This window comes from Macaca nemestrina, chromosome 6, assembly GCF_043159975.1.
Source record: "Macaca nemestrina isolate mMacNem1 chromosome 6, mMacNem.hap1, whole genome shotgun sequence".
Lineage (NCBI taxonomy): Eukaryota > Metazoa > Chordata > Mammalia > Primates > Cercopithecidae > Macaca > Macaca nemestrina.
In genome coordinates this window covers 44,738,921-44,746,042 of record NC_092130.1, presented here as the reverse complement: position 1 = coordinate 44,746,042, position 7,122 = coordinate 44,738,921, and the positions used below count along the sequence as shown (strand labels likewise).

At 43.8% G+C, this 7,122-nt stretch overlaps 1 protein-coding gene across 1 annotated transcript in view; it reads left to right on the top strand.

Annotated features, from left to right (window-relative positions):
- The first annotated feature begins 1,950 nt into the window (after window positions 1–1,950).
- Window positions 1,951–7,122, top strand: part of LOC105467117 (uncharacterized) — a 151,659-nt gene continuing 146,487 nt past the window's right edge. Inside the window, exon 1 of the transcript XR_011624660.1 lies at window positions 1,951–2,071. The gene's annotated coding sequence lies outside the window, so the exon portion shown is untranslated. The remainder of the gene's footprint in view (window positions 2,072–7,122) is intronic.

The window sequence follows — 7,122 nt, the reverse complement described above, 5'->3', positions numbered from 1 at the left end:
AATATCAATGATGATACAATCAAGATGCAGGAAGAGTTCGAACACCACCATAATCCACCCCCACCCAACTCTGTCCCTAGCTCCTGGCAACCACTACTCTGGTCTCCATTTCTATGCTTTTGAAAGACATGGTATTCATCAGGTCAGTCTTGGTGAAGTTGACTTTATTCCTCACTAGTGTCCTAAGCCCTCTGCCATTTGGATAGATAAAGAAGCTGTTCTCCATGCTGTTTACAAGGTCAGCATCATGGTGGCTAACTGTGCAGGCTCCAGAGGTGGTTTATTTAGGTTTGAATTCTACCTATCAAAATTACTAGCTGTGTGTCCTAAGAAAAGTTACCTGACTTCTCTATGACTCAGGTTTCTTTTGTATGCGAAGTGCGGATGATAATAAAAGGACTCAGCTGAGAAGATGTTTAAAGGATTAACTGAGTTAATAGATCTAAAGTATGAAGAACAGTGCTTCTCAAGCTTTCGTGTCATACAAATTACCTAGGTCTTGTTAAAATGCAGCTTCTGATTCAGCAGTTGGGGTCTGAGATGCTGCATGTCTAACAAGCCACCGGGTGCTGCTGCTGCTGGTCCACAGCCCACACTCTGAGCAGCAGGAACTCAGAACAGTGCCAGGCCAGAGTAAGCACTCAGTAATTGTTGGTTATGTTTTCTCGGCATGAATCTGAAGCTCTGTTGGACAGAACCCAAAGCAGTGAACCTGAGTTTCAAGGCTCAGACTCTGGAATGCCCCTGACTTTGTTAGTCCCAGGGCCTGACTGGACCTCTGAGAATGAGGCAGACAGCTCTAAAGGAAATGGGTGAGAGTGCGGATGGTGCCCTTGGTCCCAAATCTCTATGGTAGTGCTGCTTCCTACAGGAAGAGGCAGGCCTCAGGAGTTCCCTAGCTCCCTCACCAGCTTCCTGTCTGCCTCCAGAACAGCAGCTCCTGCAGCTGCCTCTCTTCCTTCACCCGGACAGGCAGATGTGGGGAGAGACAGCAGCCACAGACAGACAAGAGAAGCAAAAACACCTGTGCCCAGGTAGCTGGGAGCACCTCTAAATTGCCAAAGGTTGGCCTGCTCTTATTACATCAGTGACAGTAATGGGGATGATAACTGTGCCCAGGGAGCAGTTCTACAATGCCCCTTTATGGAGTCTTGTGCCCTAGGTTGCCATGGTTACCAGGTCTGAGCCAGCAGCCTTGGAGAAGGTGAGCAAGCTGGGATTTTTCTAAGACAGTTGCAAAGCCACCTTTCAGGCATTAAATCCCACAAAAAAACACAGCCTTCTTGTAAAAATACACATGGCACATCAGTGTATAAAGCTAAAAGCTTCACTCCTTTTCTTCCCTCCCCAGTCCTTTTCTCAAGGAGTAACCACTATCAACTGATCGGTGTGTGTTTTTCTCCTCTCCCTAGGGGTGCACAGTGTACACAGTGTACATTCATATATAAACAATAATAAATCATACTATGCACATTGCCTCACTACTTCAACTTGCTTGTCTCACTTCAGAATAAATCCTGGACTTTTAAACTTTTTGACCATATTAACCTGGGAACCTGCCTCATTATTCTTAACAGCTACATCCTACAGTATGGATATACCACAGTATAGTTGACTCGTGCTTCACTGATGAACATTCAGTTTGTGTCCAAGTTTTTACCTTTACAGGTTGCAGTTAACATTCTCAAGGATAGATGCCTGAGAGTGGCATCACCAGAGCAAAAGGTAGATGCATATATGCATATATGTTTTTGACAGGTGGTGCCCTACGAAAAGATCATACCCCACACTATTAATCTTCCACTGGCAATGCATACGAATCCCCTCCACACACCCACCCCTGCTGGGGCAAGCTATTAACAAGCTTTTTGATTTTTGTCAGACTGCTAGGGGAAAGATAACATCCTATGCTTGTTTCAAGTTGCATTTCTCTAATCATTAGAATGGTGGAGCATCTCTTCCGAGGTTTATTTGCCATCTGCATCTCATGAAATCAGGATCCTGGTAACCCCCTGGCCAGGAAATGCTGCCTGCCCGGCTCAGCTCACCACTGAGAGCTTCACAGGAGGAGGTAAGCAGTATTTATTTGTTTAACTTAAAGACTTTGCTGCAGAAGCAGTCACTGCAGTCCCCAGAGGGCCTGCAGCTCATATTGGAAGAAAGAAGAAAGCTTCCATGTGACCCTAAACTCTTCCTGTTCTGGTAACTGTTAGTCGTCATTCTGTGTCTGTGACGGTGCAACTCCCGCTAGTCCCTGTGTTCAAATAAGAGGCCCATCCGTGGGTCTGCATGGTCCTAATACAGCGAGATGCAGCCAATGGGAAGACCCCTGGGCCTGGGGCCAGCAGGCCTGAGTTCAAATCCTGGCTCTTCCTGTTGAAGGCAGGGGTGAGCTTCCCCCAGCTCTCCTCTTCCTCAGTCTCTTTGCCATCTTGCAGCTTTTGACCTGCCTCTTTCCCTCCTCAGGTCTCTTGGGAGCAAGGGATGCACCCTTGCTTCTGTGACACTACTGTTGCCAGCTTCTTTCTCAGTTCTGTTACCACTCTTTCTCTCCTGCCTTTGAAGGGTCCTTGTCTCAGTCTCCTCCAATTCCCCTTGTACACGTTCCAGGTACATCCCAATAATATCCACTAGGGCAGCTTCAGTGTCATCTCCTGCACCAGGCAGGAGCTCTCTCCTGTGTTCCAGCTCACATTCTCCCCTGCCTTCGGAACGATTCTGCCTGGTGCCCTGTGCCCAGGACTGCTCACAATGTTCACATCCCAATGTGTTTCTCCCTAAAGCTGATCCTTTGTGCTGTGAATTAGTCACTCAAGCCAAAGACCTCAAGAGTTAGCCCTTGGGTCCTCCCTCTCTGTTGCTAAGAATTTTTCTATGACATACCATTGCTCACTGAATAAAATTCAGGTTCTTTGGATTTTGCTCCAGCTGAACTTCCTGGTTTCCCTCCTCTGAGTTCCCTACGTGTATCCTACATTCAAGTCAAATCAGCCTACTTATAATTACTCCTGTAATCATACTTTCTGATCTCTGTACTTAAAACAGAGTTTCTCAACCTTGGCATGATTGACATGTTGAGCCAGATACTTTTTTGTTGAGGGCGCCATTTTGTGTATTGCAGGATGTTTAGTAGCGTCTCTGACTTCTACCCAGTGATACCACCCTGCCGCCAGTAATAACAACTAACAATGTCTATAGACATTACCAAAGGTCCAACCCCTGGGGGACAAAAATCATACCCTGGTAAGAACTGGTGCGCTAAAGTAATATTGTTTCATCTGCATGGAAATCCTTCTCCCATATCTCTTCATCCCTGATTTGCAATATAGTGATACATTTGAAATAAAAGCAAATTACAGGAAAGTATACACCATGATTGTTATGTGTGCAAGTGAATGAGGACTGGAACAGGTACACAAAAAATGAACATAGTTATGTAAGCTGTGTTTCTGTGGGCTACTCTTGTGTGGGGTTTAAAGCGTGACCACTTTTTACAGGACCAGACTGCATTTGCATATCTCTTACCTCCACCTGTTATCACAAGATTCTGGCCCCAGAAATTCCTGGGAGCCCTTTTGGCCTCACAAAAAGAAATCTCATGACAGACAAGTGCCCCTCCCATGGAATCTGCTCTGGCCTCAGACACCTGTCAGGCTTGGTGATACCCATACATGAGCCACGTGCCAGGCACTGATGTCCTCCACCAGGCACATGGGTCATTGGGGTCTTGATGTGGCACTGCATCTGTGGGAAGCCTCAGGGTGCCACAGTTTCTTTGTGCTCTTTGCAGTCAAGAGTCAGCCCTTGGGTCCTCCCTCTCTGTTGCTAGGAATTTTTCCATGACATCCCATTGCCCACTGAATAAAATTCAGGTTATTCCGTTCTCTGCAGAACCATGGACATGTGATTTTAGTAAAATTGCTCTTTGCCACTTAAGTAGGAACCCATGGAAGGCTGGGCTGGGCCTCAAATCCAAGAGACAGATACGGTGACAGACTCATCACTCTGACCACCCTGGCTTTGTCACTGATCCAGCACATTGTGCCTGATGCTGTCCCAGCAAGTTCCCATATCTCTTGGGCAAATGGACCCTGGCGACCTACCCCCAGCTCTCTAGCCCAAACATGTCTACATTCCAGTGTTGAGCATGGACTGATCTAGAATGGACCTCTGTTATAATGGGAAGCAGGATTATGAATTTCTTTTATTTCAATAACTTTTAGGGTACAAGTGATTTTTGGTTACATAAATGAATTGTATAGTGGTGAAGTCAGATTTCACCCCAGCAGTTTACATTGTACCCAATATGTAGGTTTTCATTCCTCAGCCCCAACTTCCCCCTCCTGAGTCTCCGCAGTCCATTATATCACTGTGTTTGCCTTTGCACACCCATAGCTTAGTTCCCACTTATAAATGAAGACATACAGTATTTAATTTTCCATTCCTGAGCTATTTCATTTAACATAAGGGCCTCCAGCTCCATCTAAGTCGCTGCAAAAGACATTATTTTTTTTATGGCTGAGTAGTATTACATGGTGTATATAAACCACATTTTTTTAATCCACTCATTGGTCGATGGGTGCTTAGGTTGGTTCCATATCTTTGCAATCGTGAATTGTGCTGCATTAAACACACACATGCAAGTGTCTTTTTGATATACTGACTTCTTTTTCTTTGGGTAAGTACCTGGTAGTGGGATTGCTGGATTGAATGGTAGATCTACTTTTAATTCTTTAACAAATCTCCATACTGTTTTCCATAGAAGTTGTACTAATTTACATTCCCACCAGCAGTGTATAATCATTTCCTTTTTACCACATCCATGCTAACATCTATTGTTTCTTGACATTTTATTAATGGCCATTCTTGCAAGAGTAAGGTGGTATCTCATTGTAGTTTTAATTTGCATTTTCCTGATGATTAGCGATGTTGAGCATTTTTTTCATGTTTGTTGGCTATTTGTATATCTTCTTTTGATAAATGTCTGTTCTTGTCATCTGCCCACTTTTTGATGGGATTATTTGTTTTTTTCTTGCTAATTTGTTTGAGTTCCTTGTAGATTCTGGATACTAGTCCTTTGTTGGATGCGTAGTTGGCAAATAATTTCTCTCATTCTGTGGATTGTCTGTTTACTCTGATGATTATTTCTTTTGCTGTAGAAAAGCTTTTTAGTCTAATTAGGTTTCATTTATTTATTTTTGTTTATTTTATTTTTATTTTTGCATTTGCTTTGGGATCTTAGTCATGAATTCTTTGCCAATGTCCAGAATAGTTTTTCCTAGATTATCTTCTAGAACTTTTATGGTTTCAGGGCTTAGATTTAAGCCTCTGATCCATCTTGAGTTGATTTTTGTATAAGTTGAGGGACAGGGATCCAGTTTTATTCTATTACATGTGGCTAGCCAGTTTTCCCAGCACCATTTATTAAATAAGGTGTCCTTTCCCCAGTTTATGTTTTTGTATGCTTTGATAAATGAGTTTTTGATACTAAATTTTCTTAAACACTCTTGTTATTTTTTTTGGAAAAAAAAAAATCTGATTCATCCTTGAGTCCTGCCTCCAAGATTTCTGAGCTTCCCTGAGGCCTCTTTGCTCCCAATATGATGAAATGTGGGCTCTCTCTCTCCTTCCAGGTTCCACACTTTGGCCCTTTCATGGGACCTTTCATAGGTCTGCTCTGTAGAATACTTATCTGGGTAATTTCTTCCTCTTTCTGTCTAATGTGGACTCTCCTTGAAGACATAATGCCTTGAACCCACTGTGAGCACCATCACTGTTAGGTGAAACTCCAGCATGTGATTTTACTCCTTGAGCATATAACGGTCATCCTGTGCCATGAACCAGTGACAGAGGTGAACTGTCTGTAACACAGGGTCCTTCTGTGGACCCTCCAGGACACCAGGATCTTGACCAGCTCTGCCACCATTCACTAAGACCCTGGCCAGCTCTCATAACTTCATGTCTCAGTGTCCCATCCGCAAAGTGGGGGAAACAGCCTCTACCCCAGGGATCTGGTGAGACTATGTATTTAAGTGCACTGAACCACTGGAGGAAAACTTCTCCATTTATTAGAGGGCTATTTTTAGCAATCTGTACATTTTAGACCAGGAAATAATGATATGGTTTTTCAATAAAATACCCTGGGGATCTTCTTTCTTCAGATATCTTTCACATAAAGAGCTTATGTTCAGGAAGAACTCAGCAGGCTAGGGTAAGGACTGAAACCCAATTCTAATCACTCCTGGCCTACATCCTTCTGCTCCTCAGATGTTTTCCTGTAGTCTTGGGGGAACTTCTAGAAGCAGGGACAAACTTATAGCCACAGCTGAAAACTAGGCTCTCACTCTGGGACATGAGGGTCCTAGGAAGGTTTGGAAAAGCTTTGATTTCTAATAGAAGCCTGTGGTTGAGGGCATCAGAGGGGGGTGGGGGGAGAGAGAGAGAAAGAGAGAGAGAGAGAGAGTTTAGGGGAAGGAACTTGTATTTTAGGAACCCAACTGAGAGTTGTAAGGAATCTGGGGATTGTAGTTGCTGCTTATTTAGAAAAGGAAGGCTATTTTCCTCTCCCTACCTTGCTCATTTTGGAGGACCAAGGGTGTAGGGTGGTGACTATCGGGAAAGGTGGGAGGAGATTCGATGGGAACAATGCCTCACTGATCCAGCATTACAGGAATAAGGTTTACCATGAACAGATTTCCCAGAATACAGAATATTAGCCCTCTGAGCAGATTTTGGAAAAGTATAATCATTTGGGAATGGAATCTTTCTAATGGGTGTGGGATATTTTCTGGCTTTTTAAAAGGAGTACGTGGAATAGTGTTTGGCTTTTTCCATATCTCAGCTTTATTCACTTCGCCCTGAGCTCTGGCCAATCTCCTGTTTCATGTTCTGGAACATGCCCATACTTCTCCATCTCTGAGCCTGTGCTGCCCTTGCCTCTATGAGCCTGTACCTATGCATCTTCCACTCTGTGTTCTAAAAGCACTCTGCTTGGCATTGTGAAATGGGATATACAAAATGGTACCACTCTGGTTCAGAGCTCTAAAATGGAGTTAAAAGCCCCTTCTAAAAAGGACTGCCTGCATATCCTGCAAAGTGGTGAAACAAAACAGAAACTTGCTT